Source organism: Pleurodeles waltl, chromosome 1_1 (genome assembly GCF_031143425.1).
Source record: "Pleurodeles waltl isolate 20211129_DDA chromosome 1_1, aPleWal1.hap1.20221129, whole genome shotgun sequence".
NCBI classification, from domain to species: domain Eukaryota; kingdom Metazoa; phylum Chordata; class Amphibia; order Caudata; family Salamandridae; genus Pleurodeles; species Pleurodeles waltl.
The window spans coordinates 767123026-767142167 of NC_090436.1; positions in this window are offsets into that span (position 1 = coordinate 767123026).

A 19142-nucleotide genomic window follows, 5' to 3' on the forward strand; every position below is an offset into this window, starting at 1 on the left:
CATATGGTTCAAATTTGGAAATACTCTTATGTAGCAAAAATTGTGCAGTTTTCCTCCAATTTTTCTGATCAACCCAGGCTCTTAACACAATGTGATCCCAACATTCTTTTTTCCAATTTCTGCACAGTGTCTTTCCCCATTGACCAAGCCCTGCTCCACAATTCCCCCATTTTCAACATATCCATTAATTGTTTTACATGTTTTAGCCAGGATATGTGTACTTATGAGTCTAGGTATACTAATTTGACCAGCAATTTCCTATTTGGGGTGGATTCCGCAGATCACAATTTTATCCAATACATAAGAGGTCTCTAGGCAGTCAAATGGTTGAATCCTAATTAGGGACAGGTCATGAATTATTGGTAGAAGGGGTACACTCGTTGGGAGATCAAACTTATTTTCTGTCAGTAACAATGGTGTTACATTTCCATAGCCCCAAATCTCAGCCCCACATGTGGCTGCTGTCACAGCAGCGGGCCCATAAACATTTAGAGCACGTGAGACTGAGCCACTTCCGGTAGCTTTACATCTTCTCCGTATAGTCATTGCCCTCTGAAATAGAATAGACTTATTTTTGTCTAGTTGAGATCCCTCGGTATCCAGTTCACATTGTAGTCTGATAGGGGAATTTGAGATTAAAACTGAATCATCTGCAAACATAAGGAGTGGAACAGATACCCTGGCACTTTATGCGCATTGTGCATTCATTGTAGTGGCCTTTTCACTCACCATTTATGTATAAGCTAAACAATGTTGGCACAAGCATGCACCCTTGCCTAACGCCTCGCCTAATGGGGATTTTAGATGTAAGGTCCCCTCCTCTGCTCCATCTGACCTTTGTGTATATCTCTTGGTGCAATACTCTCAGGATCCACAAGAGATCACAAGTAATTTCCATATGCTTCCAACACCTCCCATAAGGTATCTCTCGGTACCAGATCAAATGCTGCTGGTAAGTCTATAAATGCGACATGCAGGTGGTCCTGCCTCAAAGATACATATTTCCAGCATATAGTCATGAAACGAAAAACCTCATCAAGGATACTAGTTTTGGCCCTAAAGCCTGCCTATTCCTCAACAAGGATCTAGTTGTTTTTAGGCCAAGATTGGAGTCTAGCCAGGACCTGCCTACAGAAGATCTTCTGGCTTGTGTCAATTAGGCTTATGGGCTTATAATTGGCCGGTTTGTCTCTATTTCCCTTTTTATACAATGGGATTATGACCACCCCTTGCCACGAGGAAGGACTACCCTCACCCCTCCAGATAGCATTACTGAGGAAGTTGAGATAAGGAATCCATCCACTAGGTTGGGAAAGATCCATATAACACGGGATACCATCAAGACAAGGGGCCTTTTCCCTTTTAATTTGTTTTAGGATGATAGCTGTTTCATTTAGGGTAAACACCATTGCCTCCCTCTCTCTCCCACCAAGTAGCTAAGCTTTACATGTAGAAACACTATGGTCGCTTGATAAACATAGTCATGTTTCTGTGGCCTACTCTTTGTATTGCTGCACTCTGCATAAAGGCCCTCAAAGTATGTCATCCATTTCTCAAGAGGAATTACTAGCTCTAAATGGCAATCCACCTTATGCATTCCATCCTTGATACATTTCCAGAAGGTTTTTCCATCACCTTGTGTAAGGGCTTCTGCTAGATCATCTCACTGGGTAATTTCCCTTTGTTTCTTTGCCTCTGTCAGGGTGGCTCTGTAAGCCTTCCTGGCTATTACAATCTGAGCCTGGCAGTCTGATTTAACGGCTTCCAAGAGACTTTTCTTGGCTATCTGACACTTTCTGGTAAACCACCTAGGGGGAAGTTTGGGCCAAATACCTCTCTTCACTGTCCTTATAAATAGTTTGCTTATATCTCTCATCAGTTGAATATGCAGGTACAGGAGATTTATGCTGCCTTTATTTCCATACACTGGTAGAGAAAGCTTTACATGAAAGAGGCTATAAAATTGGGTCAGGATCATACTATGGTTCATAACAGCTGGTCATTTTAAATTCGTCTTACTCGTGGTAAACTGAACTATTTCAACATTGCAAGTTGGTTTCAAATTTGTGCATGTGAAAACACCAAAATCCAACATGGTGCTTAATGTGTGATGATCACTATCTACACTAGCAATAATCTTTATATACAATAAAAAGGGCCACAAGTTATTATCCAATAAGATATAATCTACATGAGTTGTTATTGCTTCTCTTGAGAAGGTTGGGCGCGGGGGCAGTGAGATCTTGTATTTCCATTTACTATTTTCATATGATGTGTCAGACCTAGGTCCATTAATTCTATAGCAACAGTGAATGACTCTTTCCCAGTAACATTAGGAGCCCCAGTCTAGAAAATGACTCAGTAGACTCAGTCTTGCCGATCTTCAGGGCTATTTGTGTATTAAAATCCCCTGCTATAATTTTTACCACTCCCTTGGGTAGATTACCAAGCATGTCAGAAAGTTGGTCAACCATGCTAGAAAATCAGCTTGATGGAACAGATCTTACATATATGTTCATGATGCCCACCTACTTAATAGCTTGCTTGGTGGATATACATATTTCTATGCCTAAGATATCACTACTTTCTGGGTGAACAACCTTTACTGAGGGAAAAATATCCAGCCGTAACTAGATCAAAAGGCCCCCTGAGGCCCTTCCTGCAGGCAAGGGGATGGCATTTTTGGTAAAGGTCATAACGCTAGGCCTCTGGACTTGATTGGTAGCCCATGTCTCCTGGAGGAGTCTTATATTATATGAATCTATGAAGTTTTCCCAATCAGAAGCTGCAAGCTGAGCCTTTATCCCAGCAACATTCCAGGACAGTAGTCTTATGCAATCCACTTCAACGATGGGCATTCCCTTATCATCATCAGCATTATCTTTTATCTGGTTCTCGAGTACAATTTACTAGGCCAATCTGCTTGAAGATTTGGGATAATCCCGGGGGGATTTTTGCACTGGTTTATAGTCTTCAAGCTTACCTTACTTCCCTGCTCTCTTCCCGAGATTTCCCTGTGGGAAGGCCCTAAATTATTTCTAATGACCTCTTGTCAGTCAACTTCATGTTGTCCATGAATCTAGCCTTGTGCAAGATTGGTGGCATCTAGGGGCCTAATTTCATTTAGGTCACTAAGTTTGAGTCTTATTTGTGACATTTTTGCTGGCCAGAATTTCAGTTCAAGCGCTATTAGTCCGTCCACCAAAAATGGGACTTTAGTTTTATCCCTCTTGTGTCATGGAAACTATTTGTATTGTTAAGGAGCCTTGCATACAGAATGTCTTCTCTGATAACAGACCTGCAGACTCTGGCAATTTGGGAACATTAATCATATGAATATCATATTGATCTTTAAGTCCATTATTCTTCCCCAATCCTCTGTTGGCTATGTGGATATTTCCAGAGTACGTTTTCTTCTGGTTATGCTGTGGGTTGCTTTTTGTCAACTCCTTATGTGAATTGACATGACCCATGGATATATTGCCCCTAGTTTCAGTCAAATCTTCTTTGACTCTGTTACTGTGGTCAACTTGATGAGCCAAGTTCTCATGTTGGTAAGATCTAGTGTGTGGGGGTTGTTTTACAGCTATTGGTCCCATGCTTTCAAACAGATCTTCCCTTGGCGTATTTGTTTCCCTGATCAGTGTTGTTAATTTATTCAATTTGCTATTTAAATTGTCAGCCAATCGACTTAAGCAATTGTGTAGCTGCATAATTTAATTCTTTAGGTATTGCAACTGATCGATGAGAGGGATACTATCACTATTGGAGGATGTCTAAACACCATAGTTTCGACCTCAATGGGCTCCGCTGTATCCAATACTGCGTATCTATTGGAGCATTTCACTATGTTAATTATAGATGATAAAGTTTGGGTTTTGCTCACACACGCAGTCTGAGTCTATTGTTTCAGAGGCTGTTGAGTTGGGTAGAGGGGGGATATATTCCTGCTTGATGTAACCTTACAGTTAGGGCTGGAGCACTGTAACTTTTCAGTTTGTTGGAGAAAGGGCATAATTCCCTCATGGAGTAACCCTTTGGATTTAAGCATAGGAACTGGCCTTTTACCTAGCTTGCCATGGAGTTTGTCTTTATGAACAAGTAAACCCTCCACCTCCTCAATTAACTCAACTGTCTCTGCCAAAGTGTCTAGGGATTTTCTTCATGCTCCCTCTACCTGAGGGTCTGTCCATCGCTTTCAGTTACCATGGTAATACCCTTCTCTTTTGCCCCTGCACTCTAGTTATCAGTATGGCATATGTAATTGAATGCAGGTAAAGTCTTTATTTGACTACATAAACTTGTGCAATAGAGTTCTAGGTACTGGTACAAAAACTAAACAGCACACAGAACAATTGCATTACCTTGTTTCAATTGCACTGGACACTCCAGACCAGTGGTAGGAACTTTAAATTATTTATTGGGCTGGGCATGTAATTCTAGTGTAATAAGGACAGAGAGATTGGTTAGCGTGAAAAATAGGTGCCTGGGTTCGTGCAGCCCCCAAACCTCAGGTAGAGACTCCTGGGGGACCACCCAACCAAGGGGGGTGGCCCTGCCCTGGCTTTTCCTGGTGCTGACGGGCGCAGGATGGGCCCGCCCTTGGCCTGGGCTTTGCCCGGGCACGTCTTGTGCTGCAGGAGTAAAGAGCTTGCTATAAAGCGCCCGTATCCTAGCACAGGTGAGGTGGAGCCTTGGGCCACCTCCAGGGACCCAAGAAGAATGCTGGGGTTTGTAGTCCTCCTTTCTCCCGATGTCTCACTGTCCCACGCTGCAGGAGTGAAGAGCTTGCTATAAAGCACCAGTAACCCAGCACAGGTGAGTGGAGCCTTGGGACACCTCCAGGGACCCAAGAAGAATGCAGGGACCTATAGTCCTTATGCCTCCGATGTCTCACTGTCTCGCTGTCCTGGTGTAATACTATCCACCTCCAAAGCCTGATAAAGGCACGTAACTGCTTTGACACAACCAGTTTTGGTGCAGAAACTTGACAACATTGATGGGTACGATGGGTGCCAGCTCCCCCCATGATCTCACAATGTTGTGACTATCGTCAGGCATAAAAAGAATGAATCTCAAAAGTCTCAGCCAACTCTTCAAATAGGAGAAGTTCTCTGTCTCTATAGAGATCTCTCATGAGGGTCACTCCATATCTGTCCAATCTGTAAGCCTCCTTAGGGACTCCACAAGCCACCATTGCCAGCCCTTGTAATAGTAGTGCCAATGAGTAGGGTGTGCAAGTAAGGGTTCACTGGAGGCAGTGCAGCCAGCTACTCCTTCAAAATCTGCCGATCAGGTCGTCTGAGTTTTAAAACAACCTCAAACAGGTCTGGAGAGCATGGGATCGAGCAGAGGGCACCGTCTCTACGTGTAGTATGGAGAGCTGCGCCAATATTACTGTCCAGGAGGTCTCGGGGGTCATGGTAAATCCTAATCCCCAGGTATTTCAAGCAGGACCATTCCCATGTGAGTAAACACACATCCAGGTGCTGAGACACATCTTTACAAAGTGAGAACAAGACATTTTTACAAGTTAATGCCCAAGCCTGACACCCCCCCAAAGGACTCCAGGAGAGCTATAGCTCCTGTTAGATCCACATTTACATCTCTTAAGAAAAAGAGCATATCGTACGCCTATAGTTCAGAATAGTGCGATGTACCCTGTAGTTCCAAGCCTCAATGAAACACAACAGAATGTGCACTACTAGCCAGTGGCTCCACAGTGATAGCAAACAGTGACGGGGAGAGTCTGCGACCCTGTCTGATCCCCCAGCCCCACTACATATGAGTCCAAGATCAATTTACAGGTTTGTACTCATGCCATAGGTCCTGAGCAGAGGAGTCTAGTACATTGAATAAACCCAGGTCCCATACCCATCTTCAACATCACCTCATAAAGGAAATCCAATCGCAAACTATTGAAGGCTTTTTCAAGATTGATTGCTAATACCGCTGCCTATGTTTTTCTAAACAAATTAGCAAAATCAGCATCCAGGAGTCGGAGAAGTCTGCAAATGGAAAGTGCTGTATTACGCCTAGATATAAACCCTGCTTGGTCACTATGGATCAGTTTAGGTATTTGAGGCAGAAGGTGATTGGCAAATATCTGACTGAGGTTTAGATTTAAGAGCCCCTAGCACCTCCTTGCGACACATTAGCTTCATTTTTTTTATGCTAATGTGGCCCAACGAGGCGAACATCACTGCATCAAATTTAAAAAGTGACACAATGCATGCATTGCGCCACTTTGTAACCCTTTGTATCCCTTTGCATGTTTTAATGGGTTACTTAAGTGGGTGACACAATAAGTTCTTCAGGCCCACTAGTAGCATTTAATTTACTGTCTTTTGGTATATAGCTAGGGATTTATGAGTACATTAGATATGTCAATCAGGTGTAAGTCAATTTTACCATGATTTAGGGAGTGAACACATCCACTTTAGTGCTGGTTAGTAGTGGTAAAGCGCACAAAATCCTAAGGCCAACAAAAACAAATTCAGAAAAACAGAAGGAGAGAAGGCAAAACGTTTGGGAGTGAGACTGCAGAGAGGACAAAGTCCAACACCCATGAAGAGTAACAGGAACATGTTAGCTCTGCAATCCATAACTCACACAACAGCCCTGCAAACCAAAACATTCACACTAAAAGCAACACTAACCACCTAAAAATATTTATGCCACGAAGTATCAACACCCAAAAACATGTCATTAAATAAAAGCACATACTGAAAGCATCAAATACTACTATATATATATAAATATAGCTGTCCTATTGATAGTGTTAACTGTACTGTGATATGTAATCTAATCTGTAAAATCATTTATGATATTTCAATTCAATCTGCTACATGAAGGCATGGTGGATTTGTTAAAGAAAGTTCATTAGACGTCCTATGTTTAAGCACATGTTTTTGACTGGAAACTAGTCGGAATCTGATTTTTAAACTCTAGTCAAAATATGGATTTCCACTTACCTATAAAATGGTTAAAGTAAACTGAAATATAGCGGCCCTACAACTCATAGTATTATTTAGGCTAGCAAACAAACATACATCAGATAAATAATGAGTACCTGTGCATATTGTTCAATAAGACCTTCTAGGGGTTAGCCATGGCACAGTGTGGTTTCTAAATGGCACAACAACTCCAGCAGAAGCAATCTGTTTGGTATCTTTTCCATTATTTTATTATTTAATTATTGATAACAGCAGTACTATGCAATACGGTTACTTGCTGTAGTACACTAATTTATGTGCTTCTCAATGGTTGCAATCAATTTTTCAAAGAATAATGTTATGCCTGTGATCAGTGCTTAATTTGAGACGGTGGTTGCAGTTAGGGCCCACTGGCACTCATGTTTGGAGACATGCATTTACTTTTCCTTACAAGACTTTGACCCATGAGCAAGAGTGAAAAACACAAAAGGAGGAGATGAGGGGTAGACTTGAAACGCATAAACAGTGACAAAAGGGTGAAAGCAAGGATTAAATTACATGCAATAGTAAAACAAAGAGGCAGGGAGTTTATGGTAATTGAAGAAAGAGGCATGACGTGGACTCAGGGCTATGCAGCCATAGTACTCATCACCCCTGTCCTTTGATAGCGCTAGCTCTGGGCATCTGAGAAATGCTTTGAACACCAGCACTTCTCATTTAACAAATTTAGCACTGTCTGTGATTAGTTGTAGTAATTCTTCTGTATTACATATTTGCTTTAAAATATGTGTTGTAAAACAGCGACTAAAGAACTTTATTATTACGATCCAGAGTATTTTTTTACATGTCTGGCTACCTGTGCCACAATAGCATACGCTAATTAACCCCTGATTCACTTTATAAAGGCTCTGAACCCAGTACCAATGTATTCGGCCTTCTCTAGCGCACGAGACACGTACTTGGCTCAAGTCCCTTTCGCGTTGCCCAAGGCTCTGCTGATAGTGCTCACTGAGTAGGAACTCCCATTGTACTCAGTATTTATTGCACTCAAAGCAAGAAACGTGTCAATGCCTTGTGCCGTGTAACACCCATTGCTATTTCTACAAAGTACAGCAAAGCATTCTGCCAAGTATCCTCACCTGTGCCATGATAAAGTGAAAGCGTTTAGATATTTGACCTGACTGTACAGCTGTCTTAAATGTAAATGAACTTCAGAAAAACATGGGGCCTGGTTTAAGAAAAGTGGCACAGCATCCACTGCTGTGCCACTATTCTTGCACCCCTTAGCGCCAGCCCCTAATGCCACCATGTGTGGGCCGTATTTCATACACGGCGCACCAAGGCAGTAGTTAGGGAACTAGCGTCAACATTTTTGACGCTAGTTTGGCCCTTTGCAGCATTAGCACAATTTTTTTTTACTTCTAATCCTGCAAAGCACATTGAGGCCCATTATTATAGATAATGGTGTGCCTCCTTCTAACACCTGCTCTGAGCAGGTGTTAACAATGCCGTAAAACATGGTGCAAAGAAATCTTTTAGATTGCTTTGTGCCATTTTTTTGACCCCCTCTAACAGGGGAACGCCCCCTTGCATATATTATGACTGAAACAGGCATAATGTGGCACAATGGGTTATAAAGTGGCGCAAGGTAAATCTTCTACTACAATTTTGGCCTCGTTGGGCCACATTAGTGTTAAAAAATATGAAGCTAATTTGGAGCAAGGAGGCGCTAGGCCCTATTAAATCTGGGCAATGTGATCCATTAAAACCAACATTCCTAAAGGCAAAGGAGTTTCACTTTTTTTTAAGACATGCTTGACCATGACCAATTTTCTCGGTGTCTGAAAGAATATATCTGGCAATATACCTCAATGATTTTTGCTCATTTCCCTGACATTGGCAGATTTACTTGGTGTCTGAAAAAATACATCCGGTGATATCCTATCCTTCAATGATTTTTGCTCATTTCCCATGTTTATTCATGGTCGTAACAGCTCCAAAATGCTTGTGAAAGACATGTTGCACTGCCCCGTGATAATTACATTTTTTTAATGCCTCTTTCCGGCTCTAGCGTTTTAGGACAGAGGTTCTTTGCCTTTTGATTTCTGTAAGTAATTTTATGATTCCAACTTCAACATAATACACATAACTACAGAAACAAATACACACGCAGCAAAAAAACAAATTATGAAAAATTTAAAACAAAACCTATACAAAGATTGAATTTTTAATTTTAATGGGAAGTTTGCAGCTTTTCAGTATTCAGTTTTCTTTTTAAAAAACAAAGGGGCAGATTTATACTCTGTTTTGGGCCATTTTTTATGGCGCAAATTCAGCACAAACTTTGCTCCATATTTATATTTTGGCATCTAGCACCAACATTTCGGAGTGAGTATCATTTTTTGGATGCGCCCAAACACCTTGCTTCCTCTTTAGACAATGATATACAAGGTAGGCGGTTCCCATTCAAAAAATGACGCCAACACCCTAGCGCCATATTTAACTCACGATGCAAAAACAACGCAAAACTAAGCATCAGCATGAAAAAATGACATAAACCACAATTAGCACCAAATTTGAACGCCTGGGTCAGACCAGGCGTTAAAATTAGGCCACACACCACTACTCAGGTAACATTCACAGAAGCAACATTGGCAACCTACAGGACAAGATGGAAGTATTACTGCTCCAGCTTGGGACACGTCGTAGAGGACAGCAACCACAGCAGCTCTCTACACCACCACGGCAGCAACCACAAACACCACCCCAGCACCCACAAAGGCAATGCAGAAGGCAGGAGAGGATATTTGGCAGAGGTCAACCCTCCTTGGCCTCAGGGAACATGACCTCATCAGGATTTACAATCTCAACCGGGAGTCCATTCTATGCCTGCTGCACCACGTTGAGCCAGTCATCAAAGCCAGGATGCAAACTCGACTTCAAATACCATCCATCACAAAGCTGCTAGCTGTCCTGCACATGCTGGCATCTGGCTCATTCCAGACAGTGGGTGCACTAGTTGCTGGTGTGTCACAGCTGTCTTTCTCGGTCTTCCTGCCGAAGGTCCTAGATGCAATCATCTCCCTGACACCCGCCACATCTGCTTCCCCAATACCCAGCAAATGCATCAGGAGACCAAACAAGGATTTTACCTAATTGCTGGGCTTCCGCATGTGCTGGGTGCAATGGACTGCACCCATGTCAGACTTGTCCCAGCGGCAGCAACAGAACAGATATACAGGATCCGGAAATATATGCATTCCATAAATATGTAGGCCATAGTGGACCACCTTGGGCTGTTTATGAGCATTGTATCCGAGTATCCTGGTAGCTTCCAAGATGCCTACATATTCTGGCACTTCAGGATCAACGAACGCTTCCAGGATAGCCAATATGGCAATGGCCTACTCATGGGTAAGTCAACAAACCTAGTAATGGTCACACAAAACACCAACCCTGTAGGACACAGAAGACATACCACCACACCAATAACACATGGCCAGGGTAACACAGATATGCAGGTAATAATACATATGCACCAAGCTGTAGTACCCACAATCAGTGCACATCACAAATATATACACCCACATGTACTGTACACACCCAAAACTTGACAGGCACATTACCTGAAGGATAGGTGGAGCTACGTCTCCTTTGCTAACAGAAAATGCAGACAAACCACTACAAATGCCCACAGTTTGGATACCAAATACACTTCACACACACATTACACCAATCCAAAAATAGCTCAGCAATGTCAATGGCATAAATGGCATACACCATGGTCATGTAAAGAAAGTCACACATAGGCACAGGCCCACGTAAATCATGATGTGCAAGTCTCTGGCAGTACATACATCAAATGCCAGAATGCCAAACAACTGGTGCCAATACCAACTACATCTCATCTACAGATGCCTGACTTATCTGTAGTGGTGCAAATACATTTGCCTGATGCATTGGGTCAAACACATAGGAATACCAAATTACTGGCCCTCATATACCATGTGCCAGATTCACGAGAAATGGTGTCACACCTACTCTAGTGCCACCTCACAGGCACCACTTACTGCCCCCCTAACGCCATCACCTCTGTGTCTTAGAAAATAATGGTGCACCATGGGCAGAGACACTGTCAAACAGTAAAGATCATGGATACCATAGTGTGACCCTGTAGGAATCTAGAGGACATTACTGACCTCACAAGCACTGTGCTAAGGGATACATTTTAGCTGTGCCCTATCCCATAGCCTGCAATGTCTATGTGTTGACAGTATAAATGCTGATTCATGTATTGGAAGCTAGGAGAAACACCGGTAGCTATCCTAAAACAATGGGGTACACAACTTTGTACACCTGATGGCTGGCACAACCATCATCTGCCACTCAAGATCACTAAGGGCTATATTTAAGTGCCCCTAGTGCCATTGTCATGCTCTGCACTGTATTTACAAGGTGGCATAAGCTCACTCTTTTGTGACTTGATGTCACCTTGTAAATAGGGCCCCTTCCCATGCTGAACTTTGCGTGGAAGGGGCGTGCAATGTGTGTTGCTGTAGGTGTGCCACAGCAAGACACATAGCATAATGACGCTGCCTCAGATGTCAGTGTTTCCTAAAACCTGAGGCAGTACCAACATCAAACACCATCCCAGGGGTGGCGTTTGCAGGTTGCAATAAGGAAATATACTTTGAATTGTCCTTATAATAATGAGCTACTTATGCGTGCTGCATTCTGCTGCACACATAGAAAGAGCAAATTGCCCATGAAGATAGTTTATGTTTAGGAAGGTGTCCCTTCCTGCACAGATTTAATCTCCCCCACAGGGCAGCCATCCAAGCACCCTGGTGAAAGGTTGGCAGCGTTGGAGCACAGTTGCATATTTTGCGCTAGCGCAGGGGACAACAAATGTTTGCGTTGTAACATATTACAGTGCATTCCTGCATAGTGTAAGTGACGGAGCACGGCACTGCCAATTTAGGAGCTATGTTGCGCTCTTTAATTTACCCTTTAAGATGGGCCTTAGTGTTGCACTGCATCTGTACCGCCACATAGAAAAATGGCTGGGATAGCCAAGCTGGGTAGGGCTACTATGTTGTCTCTACATCTAAGACCATTATGGAGCACGGACGTATCAGGTCCCTTGTATAAATAGCACACTGCTACAAAGATTCACTACACAACACATGGTATATACATCCTGAGCATCATTTAGGAATCACAATTAGATGTCCCAGGTCCTTGAGCCAATACCCAAGATTGTTATGTCCAACAAAACAATGCAATAAAATCTTAGCACAAGGCCAGGAACGCACTATACCACAAACATGTCTATTCCACCAATCCGACTCCAACTAGCAACTGCCATGGTATACTCAAACCTTTTTCAAGCTTTAACAACAATTTTCCTCTCCTACCTTTGCAGCTGAGCAGGGTTACGGCATACAGCCGTGAGTCATGACCCCATTTGCTAACCCTAATAGAGCAAAAGAGCATGCCTACAATGAGGGACTCCTTCATACCCGCAATGTGGTGGAAAGCACATTTGGCATCCTCAAATCAGGATTCAGCTGCCTGGACCTGATAGGAGGCAGCCTCCTTTATGCCCCACCCATTGTGTGCAAAATGATTCTCACATGTGCCATCTTGCACAACATTTGGGTGCGAATGAACGTGCCATTGTACGACCAGGTTGCTGTCCTGTCTGAGGAGGAGGAGGATGGTGCTAATGATTTGGAGGGGCAACAGCTCAACATAGCTGATGGGGTATGCTGTAGACAGTACATTGTTGAAAGCTTTTATACATAAAACCTACAGAAATCACTATGTAAATATTGTATATAAACATTTCTTTTTTCACTAATTCTGCCTTGGTCTACTCCTTCTCCACAACATATACCATAGGAATGTGACTCTAACCTCAGGGAGCATGTAGCAAACGCTAAAGTGACAAGTATTGTAGCAACGTCATATGTAATGTAAGAGATTATACTGCCTCCATCTTACATATCCCTCACAGCCTATTTACTGATATATGACAACTGAAGGACTCAATCCATGGACAACTACATATTTTGTAAATTCACGTGGGAAACTTGCAATTCCATAGCCCATCACACCCAAATACACCATGGCCTAAAAGGATGTATGCAAGGAGCCCACACATAAGGCAGGGGATGTCAAGAAATTTAACTGAACTCTGTCACAAATTTGTGTGATAGTTGCAATTGCTGCATGGAACATGTGTGACAAGGGGGGGGGACTTCGTGGATAACTATGGTCATCATGATTAGCCCAGGGATGGTAACCTATGGTAGAAGTAGAGCCTGCACAGTCGATCCATGGGATATTGTCCTGCCACTGCCATGGGGCACAACCTTGACACACGGTAAACCTGACCTTACTTATTGCACACACGTCTGTGGAATGTGCATTGGTTTGAGAGATAATGCAACTTTGGCTGCAGATACTCTATACAACTACAACAACTATTGGCAAGAGCAATGAGTTAATTCCACAAAGTGTGATCAAAGCATAGTCTGGGTGGAATGTGGGCAGAGTGTGTTACACTTACTATGTACCAAAGATGTACACTTGTCAGACAAATCTGCTGTCTTCCCACCTGTCTCCAAAAATATATAATTAAATACGAAGACAGATGTGTGGTTGTATTTCCTAGGTAGCAACAGTTAGCCCACCATCAACAATGCCTGATCTGTGTTTGCAGCTTCAAATATTATGCTCTGTATGGCAACATCACATAGCAAAACACAACATTCAATCTCACTCACAATACACAACAGTTGCCTGATACTAACTGTAATAATGTAGCCCATACATGTTTTGGACTCCTAATTCACAATCTGGTGTGGGTGCGTTAATATGGGTTGCACAGTCCAATAATATCAGATTCCCAATATTACATTGAGTCGGAGTACGCCTAACTATGTAGGTAGGTAGTCTTTAACTGATAAATACAGCTCTGAAATGATTTCTAACCTCTACATGATTCAGTCATGGTAAGAGTTAGCTAGGTTGTGGGATGCAGGTAGACCTGCATAAGTATGTTCCATGGAGGATGTGGATGGACAGCTCTGAGATACCCACTGATAGTTTAAAATAGTACACGCCATGTCACCAGCAGACTACACATGTGCAATGCCAAAGGTCATGATATGTGTGCGTGGCACTCATTACATCTCACAAATACCACCAAGGATACAGGAACTAACAAATTGCCAGTAATAGGAAGAGGCTAGATCCCAACATTACCCAAGTCATATTTTGGATTCTGTCCCTATATCACCACACAATGTTATAGAAGATGCGTACAAAGCGGTAGCTGCCAAATATCTGGGATCAATGGAGGACACATTATATATCTTAACAGTAATGCCTGAAAAATGAGGAACATGAACAGACATACTCCAAAACAGACAGTACAAAACATCAATGCCTGCAGGTCTATCCTTCACCTTTGTATATTGAGACTGGCCAGGTACGTACATGACCCAAACATCTTTGGCAGGAGCATAACATGGTATTTGGCCTTAACCTGGCACCATGGCAGGAGCCTGACATATACAACACCATCTGTACCATGCCGTTAGTTGATCATTGGAATCACTACAGTCATACAACCCCCAAACATGCTGCACATGGAAACAGATAATGAGTTCTATGAATGAGACATGTCCTACATGTGCAAGCAGCTGAGCTCTGTACATGAGAGGGGAAGGCCTGACATCAAGTGCCGCCTAGCAGAGCATCACATTCTGGTCTGTACGACAACAGTTGTGCATGTGTATATCTACTGGGGAGTCTGCATAGGCTGCTGTGTTCCAATCATTAGTAGCCAAGATCCCAGCTCTATTAAGCCACATACCACAACCCTGAGCACATCAACATATGACATTGTCAGCTGCATGATGTATCTGCACAGGGGGAAGAACAAAGTGGAGCACCATCAACCTGCAGCTTCCCATTCAAACATGTGTTTCTGTTGCCATACATATTCACACAGTGATGATGAAGAGTAAGCCTGCAATGCCACACTGAAACACTGGTAGACCATGGTACAACAGAGTATGTGACAGTAATGACAAACATGAACTAGACAAATCTGAGTGTCCATTTGGAGGATGGCACAAATATACAACATATCCCAGCACACATTTACCACCATAATGTCCCTGGCATAGTAACGTAACAGGATTCAGTACCAAAATCAACCTAGCACTACAATAATGTCATAGGTAGCACAAAACCTGTGACACTTACAACCTGCCTACACGTGTTCTCATAAACAGAAATATAGGTGCCAGTGATGTGACTGCATATGCTACAGTTAAATGACAGCTTCTGTTCATGCTGGAAGATTGTAATGTGACCTTGAACATTCCCTTAAGACACCAATTGCATAATGTGTTACTAAAATGCACCCACACTTGTTGCTGCACACACATGGCATATAACATATATCACTAAAACAGATATACATGACATCACCAGCAACTGAGATGCATGGGCAGCCACATGGCATACGTGTACCTGAGCAACAAGATGGAACATCCAACTACAAACCACAGAGTCAACACACAATGCCACATAACTTGCCAGGGGAAATGTGATGTTAAAGCAGTCTAAGTACACTGCATACTCTGAGTCCAAATTGTAATGGGTGACCCATTCCTGAGCATGTGTTGGAGTCAGATCATCAGTAATAGGTATGTCTTAACACTATTGTCACAGAGACAACTATGTAGTCCACCTACACTTTCAGATACATACACATATGTTCACACAAAGCACACATGTGCCAAAATATATGTAGACACACTGTAGGTACACATGCACATATGCACTAAGTAAGAGTGATTGCATGCAGCAGACTCCGAAACACACTTATTGGTAGAATTGACCACATTGCTGCATGGACTTCCACATGTAGCCATACCCCATGTACCACATTGCAGCACAGCCCATGTAATATGTTTATTGAATCAGGGTGCACTCAAGGACAATGTAAAAAAAAAAAACACACAAACAGGAAATGAGGCAAACAATATGGCACAAATGCATCAAGAACATTCACCAAAGTGAAGAAAATGACACATGGGTCCTTAGCGGGAATTTCACGTTCACACTCCTCTTAATGCACCCTTGTGATAAATCGATGTCTATACATCATGCATTGTTATTTTTGACGCATATGCACAAACCATACAAGTCCAATCATCAAAATGATGCCTAGGCCTAGAAACCCAATCGGATGTCTGCAAGCTTTTTGACGCCTGAAACTGATGGAATCGCCACATTAACATCATGTGTCAATAAAAACAATGCACAGGCGTCATGTGTCTATTAAACAACGCATAAGCCCAATGCATCAAATAAAAAGATGCATTACTAAAAAACGTGACACACACGCCCAGGAGGTGATGTAACACGAAATCCTGTCTACAAGCATGGCACAGTGAGTGAAGTTTCACTTTCTCTTTACAGTCCGTTCCGCTGTGACTGTGGTGGTCGATTGTTGGAGTGTTTTGTCAATTGTTTTGTAGTGTGGTTAGTTTTACGTATCCTTTGCGCATTAGCTTCAGGCTTTAGGCCTTTGTGCATTTTGCCCTGGATGTATTTTATTCCTTTGCTCGCAGCTTAGAGCCTCTGTGCACTTTGCTCTAGATGCTTTTATTCGGCTTCGTACTGTTATTTTTCAAATAGCCAGTTCTACGGTCTTGTTTTATTTTTTATATCACACTGTTTAGCCTACTTCAGCACTGGAGTTCTCCATAACACATTCCTGTTCACTCTGTGCTTCAGTCAAGGATACAGTCTGGTACATTGCCGATAGACGTAGTAGGAGTTTAGTCTTTGGCATTCCTGCGTAGGGACATTTTGTGATCACGCTGACATGTTAGTTATAAAAACACTTCCTTGTCCCAATACGCGCAAGAGGGAGATTCCGACCAGGGAACCACAACTAGACGCTGACTGCCTCGTTGCAGATGCTGAACCAGATCACAGGTCTTTGCTCAGGTATGAGGGCTGATGTCTCCCCAGGGATTAAGGCAAGTTAGAGGCTTAACATGCTGTGCTCGAAATAGAACTAGCTGAGAGAGAGTAGAAATTGTTAAACACCAGGATAGAGTTGTTCTTATGCTTCACTCTCCTCGTGACTATTTCAATCCTACTGTGTTGTATGGTTCTGGTTATTGCGGCTCACGCCTTAATATCTAAAATGCAGTCGTTTTATTAAAACAATATATATAAAACTTATACTGCCTTTGTCATTTGTATATGGGATCATACTGTAAATAAGAGAGTTGGTTTGGATCTGAGTGACCACGACTTCCCTGAGAAGTTCCAAAGATGTCATGCGCTCGGCTGCCCAATCATCTCTTCCCTTTTGGAGAAATGAGGCACTGCTAGTTAGCCGGAGCAAAACCGGGTTTAGGGTGACAGAGGTCCTTCCAAGTGGGTCCGACTCAGTCCCCCACACCGTGAATGACCCTGCTGCCTAGAAATCCAGTAGTCTCATTTAGGATAATGAGAACCCACGCGACATGGCGCCACCAACGATTGGTCTGGCTCTAATTTTCGGGTCCGGCTGACTCTCTCGGTCTCATATATATATTGACTCCTCGGTTCCGTAAGTGGAGACGTCCGTGGGGCTGAGGATTTCCGCCACCACGGGATGGGAGCATCCTGTTACTTAGTGGTCGGTTGTTCAAGCTCGAACTTTGAAAGGAAACCCCCGATATTGGTGTGCCTTCTCTGTCCTAGTGCTATTTGCATAAATGGCGAATCCCCAGGTAGTGAATATAGCGCTTAATATGCGCCAACCGCTCACAGGACATCTGATAGCACATGGTCTGACGATCCAGGGGGGTCCGGTCACTTTTGTGGTGGACGCCCATACAGCCTATAGAACAGAACCTTTTTATTCTTGGGTCGTATTTCCAGCAGCTGATGGGGGCACAAATACTTTTCACGATTACACTGTTGGGAATGTCCCTGGACAATACAGGGCTTTTGCATACTTAGAGATACCTTTATCTTATCAAGAACACCATAATTGGCTTGATGGCGCCCTCCCACACACAGTAGCACAGGTTAGGATAGGTCCACTGAGTAATAATGGTCCGACCTGGCCTTTATTGGCTACATACACACCATATCCTGCGGCTGCTAATTTGGCAGTGGCTGATGTTCGTCGTTTATATGTAGACTTACCTACCACATACAGAAGACTGGTTCAGTTTGTAATGCAGACTTTAAATACTAATGCAGCGCGTGCTGCTCCGGCACACCCACAGGCAGTGGTTCCGGGTATCAATCTGGCCACTGTACACTCAGTTGTGGGTAGGGCTCCGGCTAAACGTGAGGAAACTCCATTTTGGCTGGCACAAAAAATTAATACGCTGGAAGCAGTATTTCCCCATACAGGACCTCAGGATAAACATAGAATATTGCCGCGCTCTACACAACAGCACACGGTACTCCGACATTGGCTAATCTACCGGAAGTGCTTTAACAGATTCAAGATGAATATGGGGCTGCCCCGGCCTTAGATTTGGGGATGTAGCTCATGGGCAATTTTGCCGCAGTTTCGTCTATTATTTTGAGTAATCTCAAAGGAGAGGCAGTGGCGCTGGCAGTGCGTATGCGTCTTCGAGACGTTCCGCAACCTAATCAGGAGCGGGAACTGCCGAGAATAATAGCAGAAACATATTCAAGTATCGGTCGCGATAGCCTAGGGGCTAGACCACAAAAACCCCAATTACAGGGTAAAAATAATAAAGATAATGCTAAACAACAGCAGCCTGAGGGTACTAAGAAGCGCTGGGAGAAAAAACAACAGACACCTAAAAAAGATGAGGGGCAGTCTCCGCAACCGGAGACCCCGCAGAATAGGTCTAATCTCAGGAATAGGGATACTTTGAAAACGCCTGATGGATATCAATATACTGATACACGCCAATCTCGTTCCTTTCAGGACTCCTCGGACAAGAGAAGTGAGAGAGGTGGGCGGTCAGAGCGGAGAACTGAGTACGTGAAACCAAGACAGGAATCACAACGCTCAACAGAGGTTTCTATTACACAGGAAGAGAAACCGCTCCAACAAAAGCAACAATTTAAAAAGAAGAAAGTGGCAGCAGTCTCAATTAGACATGCCGCTCAAGAAGAGAGTTCTCTTGAAGAACA